The sequence below is a fragment of the Lygodium microphyllum genome, chromosome 22 (genome assembly GCF_053477565.2).
Source record: "Lygodium microphyllum isolate KBCC chromosome 22, Lygodium_microphyllum_v1.1.10, whole genome shotgun sequence".
Lineage (NCBI taxonomy): Eukaryota > Viridiplantae > Streptophyta > Polypodiopsida > Schizaeales > Lygodiaceae > Lygodium > Lygodium microphyllum.
The window spans coordinates 795,355-812,624 of NC_141156.1; the positions used below are offsets into that span (position 1 = coordinate 795,355).

A 17,270-nucleotide genomic window follows, 5' to 3' on the forward strand; every position below is an offset into this window, starting at 1 on the left:
GACTTCGATTACCAGAAAGCGGCCCTGCACATCATTTTTAACAAGAACAGGCTGGTATTTCTCATGAACAATCATCAGCACGCCCGAATAGTGCGTAGCATGTGTCCCTACATAAAACAGACGGAATCCATGACAATCCACAACTTTTCTTGCTTCACCGTGACTTTTGTGCTCAACTACACACACTACATCCCACTGGTTCTCATGCAAGACAGTCCACATGGCATGTTGCTTATGGCGAGAGCAAATGCCTCGCACATTCCACGTGGCTATCTTCATATATCTTCAAAAAAAGGAAGTCAGGAACGAGGCGCCTATTGCCTCGATTTCACCTTTTCCGCGAGAGCATCCAGGACACCCTCATCCAGAAAATCAGCCAATACTGCAAACGAATTCTGGCGACCTGCTTTAGAGGTAGAAAGAAAATCCACTGCCTTGGGAGTGGGGCGGGGATAACGCCGATCCCAGGGTGTAATCACATTACCTTTTGTATCAAACGCCAGCTTAGCAGGTGGGCCCTTGGGACCGTCTGTATAGACTTTCCTTGTAGACTGATTACGGGGGGCAGACGGGGCCATAGTACGCGCAACATGCTGTGAAGTGAACATTTCTTTCCTGTGCATATACGTGCACACGGAATCCTGTGAAGCATTAGGCCCAGGATCCGCCAAGCCTGCATCCAACTTTTTACCTTTTTTTTAACGTGCCTCAATCCAATCAGTGCTACGGGAATCCAAACCCAGGACCTATTGTTTGCCTTTATCCATGACATTAGGTGGCTGAAGGGCCTCCTGTGCCGGGGCATCAAGCGCCATGTCATCCTTAGGCAGCACAACATGCGCATCCTCGGAGGATGGTTGTCTTTCGGGGCATTTGGCCATAAAATGCCCCAATTTACCACATGAAAAGCAGTGTCCTGCAAAGTTGCCCCATTTCAAGCGAAAATGCAAAGGATGCATGCCAGAACAATTGAGGCGAAGCCACGCAGGCCTTTTCCTGGCCGTGTCCCATAACATGCATAAACGGTTTCGATTCATAGCCCTGAGGCTTTGGGGGAACCAGCACTGTTCCCACAATTGCCATCGCATCCTTCAACAATGGCCAATAGACCGCCGGACAATTTTCCACTTCCACCCACACCGGGCATTCTCGTTGAAGCAGACGCTGGAAGTCTCCCATAGGGCGCCATGGTAGAACATGGACCAAGCGGCGATCAAAGAATAATGGCAACTTGGACAGGAGCTCAGCTCGATGTGTTTCCGATTTCAATAGCACCTCATAAAAGCCGCGAGGTCCAAGGAAGATCTCCTCAACACACTCCCCTTGCAATAAATGGTGCATCCACTGGCGAATATGTGAAAGCATTGGGATCCTGCCAGTGAAGAAAAGTATAACGGCACGGTCATAAAACACCGAAAAAGACTGTAAGACTGATTTCGGGTCCACCGTGGCTTCCAGCACGTCATCAGTTCCCGCGTCAGAAAAAGCTTCATTATTATGCTGGACATAATCGCCAAGCAGAGTATTGGCAAAGTCCAACAAATGCTCCCAGTCAATCTCCTGCGAATCCACAGGATCAGAGGCAACCTGCACATAGGAACGTTCCTGAGGACCCATTGGCTCGTCAGAAGTATGCTTGGAGCGTTTGCCCGCAAGCGGAAGTTCAGAACCCGGAGGCATCTCCTCCGTGCACGGCACCATATTCTCTGGCTCCTCTGTATCAGAATCAGGGCCAAGGGCTGCCACCGTCCGGTCTAGAAAATCCATATCCAGGCCAGCCATACTGCTGTCTTCTCTCTTGACAGCAGGCGCAGCAAGCAGTGCTCTCAGCACTGTGCCGTCTCCTTCCAAGGCTCGCGATAGGAGAGAGTGCAGCTCCTCTCTGCGTTGTATGTCAAAGGCGCCTCACAGGCCCGCAGGTATACAGTGCGCCATGGACAGCATCACGTTTGACGAGAGGCGACTCTGGTCGAAACCCTAAAATGCACAAAGAAGCAAGTAGGAGCAGGCTGTGGCTAAGCCTGTGCTCTGCAACCACAGGCTTCAGACGGCAGGCGTCAGGCGAGCAGACAGGCATAGGCGGAGCAGGCGGCCACAGACGAATACAGGCGGGTGGGTCTTCAGGCGCGCGGGCAGTCGTCAGGCCATCGCGAAGCAAGCACTCATCAGGCGCACTCGTCAGTCGTCGCGCGGGCAGTCGTCAGGCGTCAGGCGGCAGTCAGGCGCACTCGTCAGGCGGCAGTCGTCAGATGGGTCTTCAGGCGGCGCGCAGGTCTAGGCGATGACAGGACCAGCTCTCTCTCTCTCAAGTTGTAAACTCAGGGTTCTCTCTCTCTCTCTCTCTCTCTCTCTCTCTCTCTCTCTCTCTCTCTCTCTCTCTCTCTCTCTCTCTCTCTCTTTCGCGTGCGTGAACAGCCAAAAGTAAGCTTTTCTCTCTGCCTTTCGAACATCAGCCTCCTATTTTTGGCTTGCTATAGAAGAATTGAGCCGAGAGGTTGTGGTTTGCCCTCTCTCACCTGAATTCAGTCGCGAGAGAGAGGTACTTTCTCTCATTAAATCAGCCGAAAGGGCTAATTCTCTCCCCCTTTTCCTGTCTCGTAAACAGAGAAGCATACGCTTCTGTACAATTGAGCCAGAGGGCTCTTAGCCCTTTGCAGCCGAGAACGCAGCCGAGAAGGGCTGATTTGCTCTCTCTCTTTGAATTAAGCTGAGAGCTGAATTGCTCTCTCTTCTTCGGCAGTACATCAACGAGAGCAAGAAGAGAGCATCGTTCTCTCTCTCTCTTCATCGACACACAAGAAGAGCATCGAATATGTTTGCTGGTGATTGAGCTTGAGAAGGTGTCAAGTAGGGCTGGAAAGTGAAGCAGCGCAAGAGACAGTGGTCGCATCGAGCGCAGCGATGCATCAATTTGGGCTGACGCAGTCGGACCGGAAGCAGATGTTCATACATGTGATAGGGGACGAGAGTATGTCAGGGGACAAGATAGCAGGTAAAGAGAGGAAAGAGTGATCGTGTCAGAAAGCAATCGTCTCGGATTTTGGATCTTCTGAGACATTGATGTACATTCCTCATCATGACGAGACGTAGCACTCACATTTCCGGACACAAATAGGTATCCATATACAGGTGGAGTGCAAGCAGAGTCGCGCAATTGCTCTCATTACGCTGGGGACTGCAGATCTTTGGGTCAGGCCGAGAGCATGTTTGGTTTGTGCAGGTTTCTCTGACAGGTGTGTGGTTTGTTAGCTGACAGCGATGTCAGCAGGTGGGATTGAGCAGGAGGTTTCCGTTGTGCAAGATACAGACCTCAGTAGATGCTCTTGTTGTCTGGCTACTGGATCGAGTAGCGGTTGTCAGTATTTTGGTTGTTTCTGACAGGTTTCGTAGAGACAGAACGTATGGCTGAGATGCATGGTATGAGGTGCTCTAGATGAGCGTATACAGGAGCAGTTTTTGCAAGGATTGGATGCACGTTGAGAGTGCGGCTTTGGTGTGCTATGATGCTCATTGAGTGAGCTTGTTTTTGGTAGTGGTTTCCGTAGGCTTGTCCTACCGTTATGCTGCCAAAATTTTGGCAAATTTTTGCCAAGTTTTGGCGCATCATTTTGGGTGATCCAGGGCTTGCGATCACAGGTGTTTGGCACTTGTTTAGCATCGGATTTCCTCTGCAGAGGGAGACATAGAGTGCACTAGATTAGCTCACAAGTTTGCAGTGTTTTGGCAGGTCATAGGTATCTCGCGACGTGTCCTTGTGGTGTGTGCTACAAGTTCATAGCAGGTGCTGGATTGTGCTTCTTCTGGAAGTGAAAGGACAGGTTAATTGGCCTATGTATTCACACTGCAGGAGCATGATATGCTCATAGATCCGGACATGCTTTTCTGGATTTTTGCCATAGGTCTTGCTCTCTCGTTAACTGAAATTTTTGGTTTTTGGAGCCGTATTTTCAGCCCTTATGTTGTCAGCTTTATGCTAGAGTGCGTTGAGGATCCGCACATTGATTTAGGCAGCCATTGCTTTTGGAAAAGCTTGTTTTTGGCAACGATTTGCTCTCACGAGGGAGAGTGCCATACAGGTTGCGAGAGCAAATAGTTTATGCCATTTTGCGAGAGCAAATAGTTGTGGAGCATTGTGATACTTGCCAGAGATTTGCTAAGCAGGTTTATGGAGATACATTTTGGACAGTGTTTGCTCACTACTTGCATTTTATGCTTAAGACTTGGTTGAGTTGTTGATCTCCAATTTATGTTTGCAGATTGTGGATCTTGGCAGTGATCGTAGTGATATAGTGGTCGCATTTTTCCACTTTGCTCCACAGGTTTTGTGTATGCTTTGAATAGCATTTGGTTATTTCTGTTGAGTTTTTTACTTCGGATTACACAGGAGATTCTGTTGAATTTTCTCTTGCTTTTTCCATTGTTTTTTTTTTGGTGATCGTGGTTCACTTATGGCAAAGGATGCGTGTGACAATCTTGTGCGACAATGTCCTCGTTCGTGTAGGAACATGCGATGCTGGTTTTGTGGTCACACAGGGCATATTAGACATCGTTGTTTTAGACATATGAGACAGCGACGGAAGTGTATGCGAGATGCACAGGCAATTACAGAGACTAGAGATGTGGTTGCTTATGCCACTGATGGAGATGTTACATTTTGCTCTAGTGTTTCTCTTGCGTATATGTCTGGTTATGGTGACACTTCTCAATGGTTACTAGATGATTGTGCAGAGTTCCACATCACACCGGGAGTCTGGGTCGTGTTTGCTTCGCTGATGGTTCAGCCTATGACATACAGGGTGCAGGAGATATATGTTTATCTTTGCCTAGTGGTGCACAGTATACACTTCAACATGTGCGTTATGTTCCTGAGGTCATGCAGAGTCTGATCTCAGTGAGATGCTTGAGAGACAGCGGATGCTAGATACTGCTTGGAGAGCAGTCGTTTCAGATGCAGTTGGGTCGCCTAGTGATTGTGCGAGGTGCTAGATCTTACATTGTCCACCCATTGCGGGTCTCTCAGGTGCGAGACAATGTAGTCTTAGTGACGACATTGACATGTGAGGAGCGAGAGACGAGACATGTCTCCTTCGCGTGTGAGCTCCAGTATGCTCTAGTGACAGAGCAGATAGCTGTGCAGCACATGTCAGTGGACTCTACAGCAGTAGAGATAGATTGTGAGTACTCCAGTGAGTCACAGCAACTGTCACAGAGGATCTTGTGTAGAGAGAGGTAGCGCCGGATAGCTCCCTAGAGTCACAGACCATGACAGATGTGAAGTTCTTTGATATGCTCATGCTAGAGGTTGATGCGGTGATACCAGCACACAAGGTTCCACTCTTGGATAGCAGGGATGCAGATAGCACAGTGGCGGATACCCATCCACTAGTGATGAGTGTTCGTGATGATGATGCACTATATGCAGAGATGTCTTTAGCGTTTGGGTGTCTCTTATACAACATGCTCATGTCGAGGCCCGAGTTAGCAGCTGCAGTGGGAGCTTTTGCAGCACGCATTGTCAGCACGATGATAGCACGATGATGGCTGACACTAGCATGATGCATGGTGGAGCTATGCAAGCCATACAGAGATGGCTGCAGGGGTTGCATGCAGGCTCTAGTTTAGATTTGTACGCTCGCCTATCTCTAGAGCCGATACAGCTGCATGCACCTACACGGAGTGAGTCAGCGGGCATAGGTTGAGAGACCGCCTCCTCTCACCTATCACTTGTATATATACTAGTTGTAGGCTAGTAGAGGTCCACTCATCGGCACAGTCACCTTTAAGTGGGAGATTGTTAGGGTAAAGGCGCTTGTGCTTTTTACCTGGGTGCAGACGAACTGTGTCCGGCCGCCCACCTTACACCTTATTCTTTGTAGATAAAAGAATAAGGGGCACTCACTCAGTCTAGCTCTGGACTGAGAGGAGAGAGCTCCACCCTACTCTGTGTGTCTTCTTCTTCTTCCTCTCCCTCTCCACGCACATCGCTTCCACACACGCACTCTTCATAGTCACTCCCATGACATACCCCCCTCTTGAAATCTTGCAGGAAACCTCGATTGTAGGCCACAGTACATACTTCCTGATGAAATCATAGTGAACTTATGAATCATCACACATACCGTTCTTTGTACATGTTATTGAATGAGACGCTAGTCATTCCATGCACCATCTGATACATGTTCCTAAATGAGGCACTTATCATTACATGTATCTGATCTGATAAGTCGTATTCTAGAATACATGTTTCAAGATGTAGTTCCAAACTACACATATATTCAATGGTTCAAAGTCAAAGTGAGCTAGAAGCTACTTACTCATAGTTATCCTCAAGAGACTAGCAACTATCTTTCAATAGTCACTCCCACTAAGACTGATAACCCCTTCAATTACTTCAACAATCATAGTGATGGAAGCATTAAACTTTGCTACTCTGAAACCTCAGCTATACTTCCATAACTAATTGTGAGCCTCAACCACTATGGGCTCTAACTTGAAAGCATCTAAGTAAAGCTGCAAAAGTTGAGGTGAATCTGCAAATTCAACCTCATGCATCCATTTGGCATCCATTGGTGAGTAACTCCTAAACTTCATCAAATATCTTCTAGCAATGTCACTCCTTACTCTACTTTCCTTGTGTGCCAGAATTTGTTCTAGAACCAAGATTTCATCTTGTTCTTCCACTTTAGGCTGATCCTCATTAGGCATATCATCTGGCACATATCCTTAAAGGGTCTAAGAAGACTCACATGGAAGGCATTATGAATCTTTCAAGAATCGGGTAGCTTCAGCCTGTAAGCCATGTCATTGATCTTTTCTGTCACTTGAAAAGGCCCATAGTAACGCATACTCAGCTTAGGAAAAAAACATTGTTTTCCTTTCAATTTCCTTAATCTAGCCTTCTCAAGTCGCAAGAGAACCCAATCGTCATTAGCAAATATCAGTTCTCTGCGGTGACGATCAACTGCTTTCTTTTGCTTAGCTTGAGTCTTTTCCAAAGCAATCTTAATCTTCTTGTATACTTCATCCATATTCTGTACTTACTTGTTTGCTTCAAATATTTTATCTTTTGTATGAAAAATGGGTGGCACTTTCTTGCCTCCTTTCTCTATCTCAAAAGGTGCCTTGTCTGTTGATGTGTGTATGGTATTGTTATATGCATACTCAACCAAAGGCAAATAGCGTTTCCAAGATGCCTTGTGCTCTGACACATAGCACTTCAACAGATCAAGGATAGTAGAATTTGCCTCTTTCGATTGTCCATTTGTTTGTAGCTGAAAAGAAGATGAAAATTTGAGTGTAGTCTCCATATTCTCAAACAACGCTTTCCAAAAAAGACTCGTCATTCTCGGATCTCTATCACTAATGATAGACTCTGGCATCCCATGGTACTTGAAAATATTACTCATAAATATTTTCACCATGTTGTTTGCCTTTATCTTCAGTTGGAATGAAATGGGCTTGCTTGCTAAATCTACAAATAATAATCCATATTCCATCATTCCTTGACTGAGTTCTAGGAAGATCAAAGATAAAGTCCATTGCAATGCTCTGCCATGGTTTATCTCGTATTGGCAGTGGTTGCAACAAACCAAGGGCTTTCTGCCTCTCAAATTTGCCTTTCTAGCATACGATGCATGTTCTGACAAACGTGTCAACATCACGTCTCAATGACACATCACATCTCAATGTTGGCCAATAAAAGAAAGTCTCCGCTGCTTTAACTATGGTGGCATCAATTCCACGATGCCCAACATATGGTGGAGCATGACTTTCATCAAGAACTCATCTTTAAGAAGATAATGGTCATGATGTAGACCATCAATCGATTGTTTAAAAGTTCTGGCAAAGTCTTCATCTTCAGCATAGTGCCCTTTCATATCATCTCACACATGATGACACGCAATAGACATTGTTGAAACCCATGGTTTGCGCGACAATGCATCAATGACCACATTTTTCTTGCCTTCGGCATGAAGTATCTGAAAGTGTAACATAGATAAGAAATTTGCCCATCTCATGTGCTTTTTTGATAACTTTGCCTATGTGAGAAAATATCTCAAAGTCTGATTATGGTCAGTCTGGACAACAAAATCAGCTCCAAGAAAATAGTGTTTCCAGCTAGAAAGAGCATGGATAACAGCCAATAACCCTTTCTCATAAATCTGTAGGCTTCTCTCAGGAGTAGACAAAAATCTACTCTTGTATGTCACTACGCGTCCATTCTGCATTGAAACAACACCAATACTGTTACCCATGCATCACATTGTACCACAAATACTTTCGAAAGATCTGGTAATTTATAACTGGATCAGAAGTCAGTTTCTCTTTCAAGAGATTGAAAGCAACCATCTCTGTATCTGTCCATCTAAAACTGACTCCTTTCTTCTGCAGTGCATGTAATGGTGAAGCAATCTCTGCAAAGTTTCTTACAAACCTTTTGTAGTAACAACATAGGCCAAGAAAATTGCGAACTTCATGCATGGTTTTCAAATCTGGCCATGTCTTGATTGCTTCGACCTTAGCAAGATCCATCCTGACACCATCCCCTTATACAATATGCCCAAGGAAGTGAATTTCTTCCAAAAAGAATTCACTTTTCTTGCCATTAATGAGCAATATGTTAACTTTCAGCTCATTAAAGACTACTGCCAAATGCTCTTTGTGCTTGGCCTCATCCTTTAAAAGACTATCATATCATCAAAGAATGTGCCAACATATTCTCTATGCGAACAGAAAATTCTATCCATCATTCTATTGAGTGTAGCTGGAGTATTGGTAAGTCCAAACGCCATAACCAAAAACACATAGAGTCCAAACGAAGTTCGGAATGCAGTCTTGTGTACATCCTTAGGCCTAGTTCTGATTTGATGGTAACCACTTTTAAGGTCTATCTTGCCAAACATATGGGCTCCTTGTATTCTGTCAAGAACATCATCAATTCTTGGTACAGGGAACTTGTTCTTGATGGTATTCTTGTTCAACACATGGTAGTCAATACACATGCGCCAAGAATCATCCCTCTTCTGCACTAATAGGACTGGAGAACAAAATGGTGATGAACTGGGCTGCATCAGCCCTTTGTGTAACAACTCATTAACCTAGGTCATAATCTCCTTTGGCTGGGCTGCACTGACCCTATACGGAGGTCTGTTTGGTGGACAATAGCTTGGCACTAAATCAATAGTATGATCCTCATGTCTCTCTAGCGATAACTCTCCAGGAAGCGAGTCAGAAAAGCATTCACCATATGACTTTAAAAACTCTCTCCTATCTTTGTCTAATGTAGACACTTCAGTTTCAACTTCTCCCTCTTTAAACTCTTTAGCGAAAACCAAGTGCGCAAAAATGTGATTCTTTATTACCTTGAAAATTGCAGAAGCTGAAATGATTGGAACAGACTCACCACAAAATTTGACATCCAAAACATGAGTCTTGCCCCTGTGTACAATAGTGATTGTTCTGTTGAAGGCATCCAAAACATGAGTCTTACCCCTATGTACAATAGTGATTGTTCTGTTGAAGGCATCCAAAACACCAAGTACCCTGTGCATCCATGGCATACCCAATAGAATATCACCTTCTTCAAGTGGCATTATATAAAACTCCTCATTGTCCTCAATAATTCTGGATATGCATGCGGAGTTTGCCAATCATGGGTGTAGCGGGCTCATTGTGGCTAGGACATGCCATTCCTGCCTCACCCATTGGTCCCATCTCTTCTGCCAAACCTAGCTACCAATTTAGGGGTAATAGAATTTGCACAAGCTCCTAGATCAAAGAAGACTAAGACCACCTGATCTCTGATCTTACCCCAAGCCCTGCATAACTCACTGGACTTTCTACAAGCATTCTTTATAATCATATCAGTTACAAGTCCAATGCTTGGCTTTGGCTACTATCCTGTTTATCTTCTGTATCTCTATTAACTCTTTGGACAGTTTTTGGAAATATGACTCTTCTCCAAAGTATTTGCCCTCATCTCTCAAGGCCTTTATATCAATGGTGGACCTCTTGCCCTTCGGATTCTTAGAGCTTTGTCCAATTTCTGTTGAAAATGTGATTCCTGGCTGATTATTACGGGCCTTGTTAGTTTGCTTTGCATTATTTTGTTTTCTGAATGCTATCTGCCACTCTCATTTCTCGTAGAGGCTTCCTTATGCCTGTCCTTAAAGGCTGCCCCTTTCTACAAGTTATTTGCCATAGTCGCATTCTCAATCAATTGAGAAATGTTTCTACATTTTGTCTTAGTGACATAATCCCTTAAGTCTTTTGGCATACCACAACAATAATTCTCAATCTGCTCTGACAATGACACATGTCTAAAGGAGGTAACCGGCAACAAAGCTTTCAAAAACACCTGGTTGTACTCCTCTAGACTGTTACAATTTCTTGAGTCCAGCTGGCAACCAGTATACACATCAACTTCAAAAGAATTACTCAGCCATTCTGAAGCAAACATATGCTTGAATTGAATCCAAGTGGCAGCAGGTACACAACCTTGCATACACAAAGTATTCCACCAAAGCAATGCATCCCTTTTAGAAAGGTAGTGGCTTTGCTGTTTTTTGACCATTCGGTAAAGTTTCCCCTTGCAAATACTATGTCAAATTGTTGGAGGAACAAAAAAGCCTGTAGAATTCAGTGCATAACAAGGCCCAACAAGTGCCCCAAACACCCCTAAATGGGTTTGAGTACCCAGCTGTGCTCCAATATTTGCATAGAGAGGGTTTAAGGTAGCTTCTTGCATTGTTCCAAAGACATTCCCTAGTCGGTATTCTTGTAGAAACAACGGGAGTCAAGCCATTGATTGGAATATTGAACCTCCTCTAAAATAACCAGGATGCATCTAATACAGCCTGATGCATAATTTGATCATTACTACCTTGACCATTAATAGGTCCTGCTTGTATCTGCTCTCGGGGTAAAGGAGCGGGCCTGATAGAAACTTCTAGCACCCCAACCTTTTGTTTACCCTTGTCTTTAGCAAATACTTGTGATAGACCTATATCTTGTGAATGCTTTCTAACGGGAATAGGCTCAGGCACTGATGATTCCCCTAAAAACTTAGCAAACCTTTGGTTCTCAATCATCTTTTGGAATGCATCAAAATCACACTCAATTACTGTGCTTTGAAAATAACATCCTTTTCCTATTCTGTTTCTAAGACTGTAGCTTCATTAGCATTCACCATCTCCGTAGGAGCAATAGAATCAGAACTAGCTTCACTAGCTATTTGATCGATAACGTCTGTATCCTGATCTATGGCGAAAAGAAGCAGCTTGCTCCAACATATCCTCTCTCTTATCTACCAAACGTCCAATTATCTTACAGGTAAAATCTGATCCAAAGAAAGATACGAGTAATCTTTCTCACCTGCAATAAACCTGTGTGCGTGTCTTCTATTTCACCCAAAGCTTTCATAGTTAGCCTCTTTAAGAAAAGAGTGCATGTCCCGACGACGAAACCATGAAACTGGTCTATGTTCACATAAAGTAGTAAAAACTCAAACAAAACTTGGACTTAGTTCACAACACATGCAAGTGGATAATTCAATTCCTCACTCAACACCCGATTGGCCTCGAAGTCCGGCACCGCTTTGCGGTATTTCTTTATTGATTATCAGAAAAAAAGAGTAAGAGACCTCTAGGAATCTCCAATGAGATTCAGCCCTGTTTCTGGTAAAATTTTAGTAGCACAGCTACAACACATACCATCATGTAGGGTCTCAAAATACTCCTATCATTGTGTACAATCGTTTTCACAATAATTTAGCTTGCTATGATTTTCTACAGCAGGCTTTAATACTCTGATTTTCACACTTTTAGAGCCTCTAGAGGCCTCCAAAATCACTCACTGCATCTGTTTAACCTGAAGGATACCTGTGAATGCAAGAGGTGGGTGTTCCCTCGCGTAATTAAGTTTTCATTTCGCTGATTTATGCGTTGAAAACCTGTAAAATCAGCAATTAGCTGATTTGGTACATGTTCAAGAGGCTCTTGCCTCAGCAATGAGCATAAACCCACACTTCTGCACATTCAATTGAGAAGCCCATAAGCAGGCATTACTATATGTGATAAGAGAGGGGAGTGATTTTCAGCCACTACGGCTCCGTACGTAGAGAATTGATAGAAGAGAACAGTATTCAATAGCTTGAGCGTGAGCTGCTGCCCAAAACACTTGTTACAATCCGCCTAGGCTGAAAATGCAACACTTCAGCCATAAATCGTACGTTTTCCCTCTCTGATGTGGAAATTGTCTTAATTTTTGCCAAGTGGCACTCATGTAAGCATTTCTCGCAATTGACCTTCCAGTCTAAAAATATCTCAATCCATTTATGAGATGACTTCGGCGCAGAGTAATAAAATGTTCTTCATGTCATTCCGGTGACAATGACGCAAACACATTTCGGATTTCTGAAAATAGTAACTCCCTAAATTTTAGGAGTCACTTCCTCTGCATTCCCTCTAGTCTTCTGATAGACTTTCAACTCTGTGACCACACCTAAAAATGTCATGTGGCACATCCATAATGATTTCTAGACATTAGCCCACTAGCTCTAGCTTATCCATTCTCCAGGCGTCCATCTGGGTTCATTTGGACACTGCCCGTTTCACACTGGTCATGCAAATCCACTTGCATTCAAGAGTATTGAGGGTTCAAAAATCCAAGGTAAAAATAAAGAAAAACAAAAATGTGTATTTATGATAATAAATATGAAAAAAGTATAACTAAAAGAAACACTTTTAGTCACTCTCGTGAAAACATTCCTTAAAGGTAGAATGTTCTCTTTGAAAAGCTACACCTCTGTCAATGTCATGTGTATCAGCAAGAAAAACTGTTATGCTATGACCTGATATACAATAGGAAAAATGTGATAGGTCGCCATTGTCTCAAAAGAATAGTGTCCACATCTTTTCACATAAGAAATATGAGGCTTGAGACTAGGGGAGCCGTCAGCATTTGTGGTGCTGGCCTCTACTGATGCTACCTATAGAAGTATCAGTAGTATTGTGAGGCTATTGAGTAGTCTTGTGAGGCTATTAAGAATAGACTCTGGCCATGTGTCCCATCTTGTGGCATCCATAGACACAAGCTATATATTCAGGTGACTACCATCTTTTGGGTTAGCCGAAAGTCTTCAAAGACAATTTGAGTCGAGCTTGCCAAACAGGGTAAAGATTCAACATTTAGGATTCCCATTATTGAGGCTCACACATTCCAAACCAATTGTGCCAAACCTATCAATCAAGGACTCAAGGATCTCATTATCCAAAAACTGCAATGCATGCCTGGGTGAGAGGGAACTTCGTTGTAAACTGTCTCACAGCAAACTCGTCCTTCTTGAGTCCATTGTTTCATTAAGGGGATGGATGGGTCCTTAAAAAGAGGGGTTTCTGTTTTCAGGTGACTACCATCTTTTGGGTTAGCCGAAAGTCTTCAAAGACAATTTGAGTCGATCTTGCCAAACAGGGTAAAGATTCAACGTTTAGGATTCCCATCATTGAGGCTCACACATTCCAAACCAATTGTGCCAAACCTATCAATCAAGGACTCAAGGATCTCATTATCCAAAACTGCAATGCATGCCTGGGTGAGAGGGAACTTCGTTGTAAACTGTCTCACAGCAAACTCGTCCTTCTTGAGTCCATTGTTTCATTAAGGGGATGGATGGGTCCTTAAAAAGAGGGGTTTCTGTTTATTGTCTCCTCTACCTTAGTATGCAGGAGATCTAGGTACCGTGAGTTTGACAACGTTCAAAGGCTAGGCAATCCTGTGTAAGATAGTTCCTTAGTCACAAGCTAACGCTGCTCTCATGCCAGTATGAAGGGGCTGTGATTTGCTCATACATTGGAGCAATGATATGGAGTACATTTTGTGACTTGCCTCCCCTCCCCCACTTCTCTCTCTCTTTTTTTTTTCGTAAAAGGTAATTGTATTAATTACAAAAAGTTTACATGATTACAAGATACACGATGGCTCTACCCCATCGTGTGTACACACTAACTCTTTACAAAAACTAGACGGCCAAAGAGTTACAAAATCATGGCAAAGACGCGGAGGAAATTGCGATATGCCAGGGACGTAAGTCCTCCCGAGAGAGCATGTCAGAGTGCCGGAGAAGATCTATCTGCCAATACAAGAGACCTTTAAGCCTGGCAATATGCCGCTAAACATTATAGGCAGAATCAAAAAGGAAAGCATTCCGAATGGTCCAGTTGTGCCAACAGCCCCAATATCGAAGAAAGTGAAACAAGATCTTCATATGTGGCTGTGGCGGTGTGGGATATTTGGGCTGTGCAAAAACCCAATCAAACGGGCGTAGCGAGAAACCAACCACCGCTCGCCAGACGGCTGACAAGAATGACCAGATTTTCTGAGCAAGGGGGCAAGAAATAAAACGATGACGGGCGGATTCCACAGTGGTGGTGCAAAAGAAACAGTTGCCGTTGGAGATTCGGCGCTTGGAAAGAGCTGAAGCAAGCGGAAGACCACCAATCATCACCCTCTAAAGAAAGACCTTATATTTGAAGGGTGTCTTATTTAACTAGCCCTCCATCATAGTTACCCTCCACCATGACTGGGATTTATGCAATCCCCATAGAGTATTAGCTTTAGTAACCAGCCATTGATGATCTTTAATCAGAAGATGATACACCTGGTTAGCTGAAGCCTTTTCTACATTTAGCCTGCCTGCAAAGTCCCAGTCCTGCCAGGGACGATCCGTAGCAAGGGCAGGAAAGGGTTGTCTGCTCTGAAGCACCATCAAAAGTTGTTCCCATAAATACATGTATCCACGAGGGATCCTGAAAAGCCTCTTGGCTATACGAAACGATATCAACACATTGCGACTGGCAAGGGTAGCATCTGCGACCGAAGTTAAGCCCAAACGTGCCATGCGGTTGAATTTTGGTCGAAGCTCATGTTTACCTTCCCACGAAATTAACCGCGAGACTGCCAACAGTTCCAATTGAAAAGAATTAGTAGCTAAGCGATCCTCCGCTGGATGCCACTGAGACTTGCGGAGGACCAGTCTCGAGGAACACACCAAATGGGCAAGCAGAGATGAGGAAGGACTGGAGAACCGAGAATCGGTATTAAGAACATGCCACCAAGAACTACGGATTTGGGTATTACCATACAGAAGCCCGTGATCCTTAAGAAAATAACTGGCTATGACGACCCAAGGATGATAATCCGAGCAGATGGCGCGAAAAAGAGACCAGCGGAGTGCCAGCATATGAGTTTGGGCATCTAAAATAGCCCCTCCACCCATGCGTTTTGGGGTGCACGCATGCGACCAAGAAATCCACGAAATGCCTGCATGCAAGGAATCCTTCTTCCATAACATGAAACGAATAGACTTAGTAAGAGCATTCAGTGTAGTAGAGTAGTCCAGGGCAGCAATGGCAAGAAATATGTAAGCATTGGCAACATAATTGCCTGGGCTACTTTGAGGCGAACATGAAAGGGCCAGGCCTGAGACTTCCAATATAGAAACTTAGCCGCCAGTTTCTGTGAAATCCACTGTAGTAGCTGCTTTGGGGGAACATCAACACCCAAAGGATATCCAAGATGCCTGACAATGGAGCCACGGGGGACAACCATTCCCTGCTAGTCCAATGACTGCAAATCCGACTCCGTGCAGCTAAGAATGGTTGATTTCAAAGCATTGATGTGAAGACCAGAAGCCTGACCAAAGAGAGCCCAAACATCTAATGCTTTGCGAAGGTTATCCTTGTCCGCACGCAAAATCATAAAACTGTCATCAGCCAAGGATTGACTAATGAAGTGCTGTCCAGAGGGAAGCGACAATCCAGCCAACTGAGTAGAAGCTACCATATGAGATAACATCGAAAGAACCGGATGAGTCACAAGGGCAAAGAAGAGAGGACTCAAAGGGCACCCTTGTCTGACAGAGCGGGCAAGGACAATTGGCTTGGTAACGCCTCCATTCAACATGACTCGCGAAGACGCTGCACTGATAGTGTAGATCAGACGAGACATCCGAGCACCAAAGCCCATAGCAGACATAAGTTCTGCAATGAAAGACCAGTCCAGATAATCAAAAGCCTTTTCCATATCCAATTGAACCAGTACGACCTCCTGATTTGAATGCCTTGCATAATCAATGGCCAATTGTGCATTTAATACATTGTGCAAAATGTTTCTGCCCTTAATGAAACCATATTGGAGAGGATGCACAATGGCAGGAAGATGCTTATGGAGGCGATTCGCCATTACTTTGGAAAAGATTTTATACATAGAACCCATCAAAGAAATTGGGCGCCACTGTTTCAACATGGATGGCGAAGGAACTTTTGGAAGCAGTTTAATAAGACCTCCTTTCCATGAGGAAGGCATGATCCCCGTTTCCTATACCTGCTGAAACAGAGCCATCAATGGTTTCGCGAGCTGGGTGGCAAAGAACTCAAAGAACTCATTGGTGAGACCATCCCAGCCAGGACTTTTATCCTTGGGCAAGTGTAACAGAACATTCATAACCTCCGTCTCACAAATATCTGCCTCCAGAGTAGATTGCATGTCCTGAGGGACCAGATCATAAAAAACTGAACGAGCATGAGCAATTTGGCCTAAAGGAGGAGAAGTAGAACCAAGAAGGTCGAGGAAATAATTCCTACACATATTCACAATAGTCTGCGGATCAAGGACCATTTGATCTTCTGCATCCTAGAGTCTAGTCATATTTTCTTGAGCAGGAGAGGCATGGAGAGCTCGAAAGAACTTATGGGTCTGACAAGCACTATCTTGCAAAGTCTCCGTCAGATGTTGCAATAAGATCTCAACTGAAACTCTTTAATAAGATCAGCCAGACGCATTGCCAGTGACAACAGAAATACATCATCTGGAGTGTCCACCAGCAAAGAACGAACCAAAGCCAGCAGGTCCTCCGCTGCCTATCGACACCGCCGACAAAGAGAGGCATGATGGATCCCATACTGCCGAGCAACCCGCTACACATTAGAGAGCAATCGTTCAAACGAAGCAATGCCCTGAGATGAGAAATCCAATAAGAATCGATCAATCGATTGCTGTATATAGCCCTGAAAGATTGCATACTTCAAATAGACGAGTTGAAACGCAAAGGGAGTCTATCCAGAAATTGCTTGAAAGGTGCAATGGGTTGTGCAAGGAGCTCAAGCTGTAGAGGGAAATGATCCGACAAGGCATATTGTTGCAACACTTTCATTTCGAGCATCTCAAGAAGGAAATCATCATCCTGCATGATGGATATGAGGTCTAACCGCGAC

At 44.3% G+C, this 17,270-nt stretch overlaps 1 protein-coding gene and 1 pseudogene across 2 annotated transcripts in view; one reads left to right on the forward strand and one right to left on the reverse strand.

Moving 5' to 3' along the window:
• Positions 1–17,270, reverse strand: part of LOC148016815 (uncharacterized) — a 139,139-nt gene that overhangs the window by 96,878 nt on the left and 24,991 nt on the right. The window lies entirely within an intron of this gene.
• On the forward strand, positions 4,305–5,963 carry LOC148016820 (uncharacterized; annotated as a pseudogene).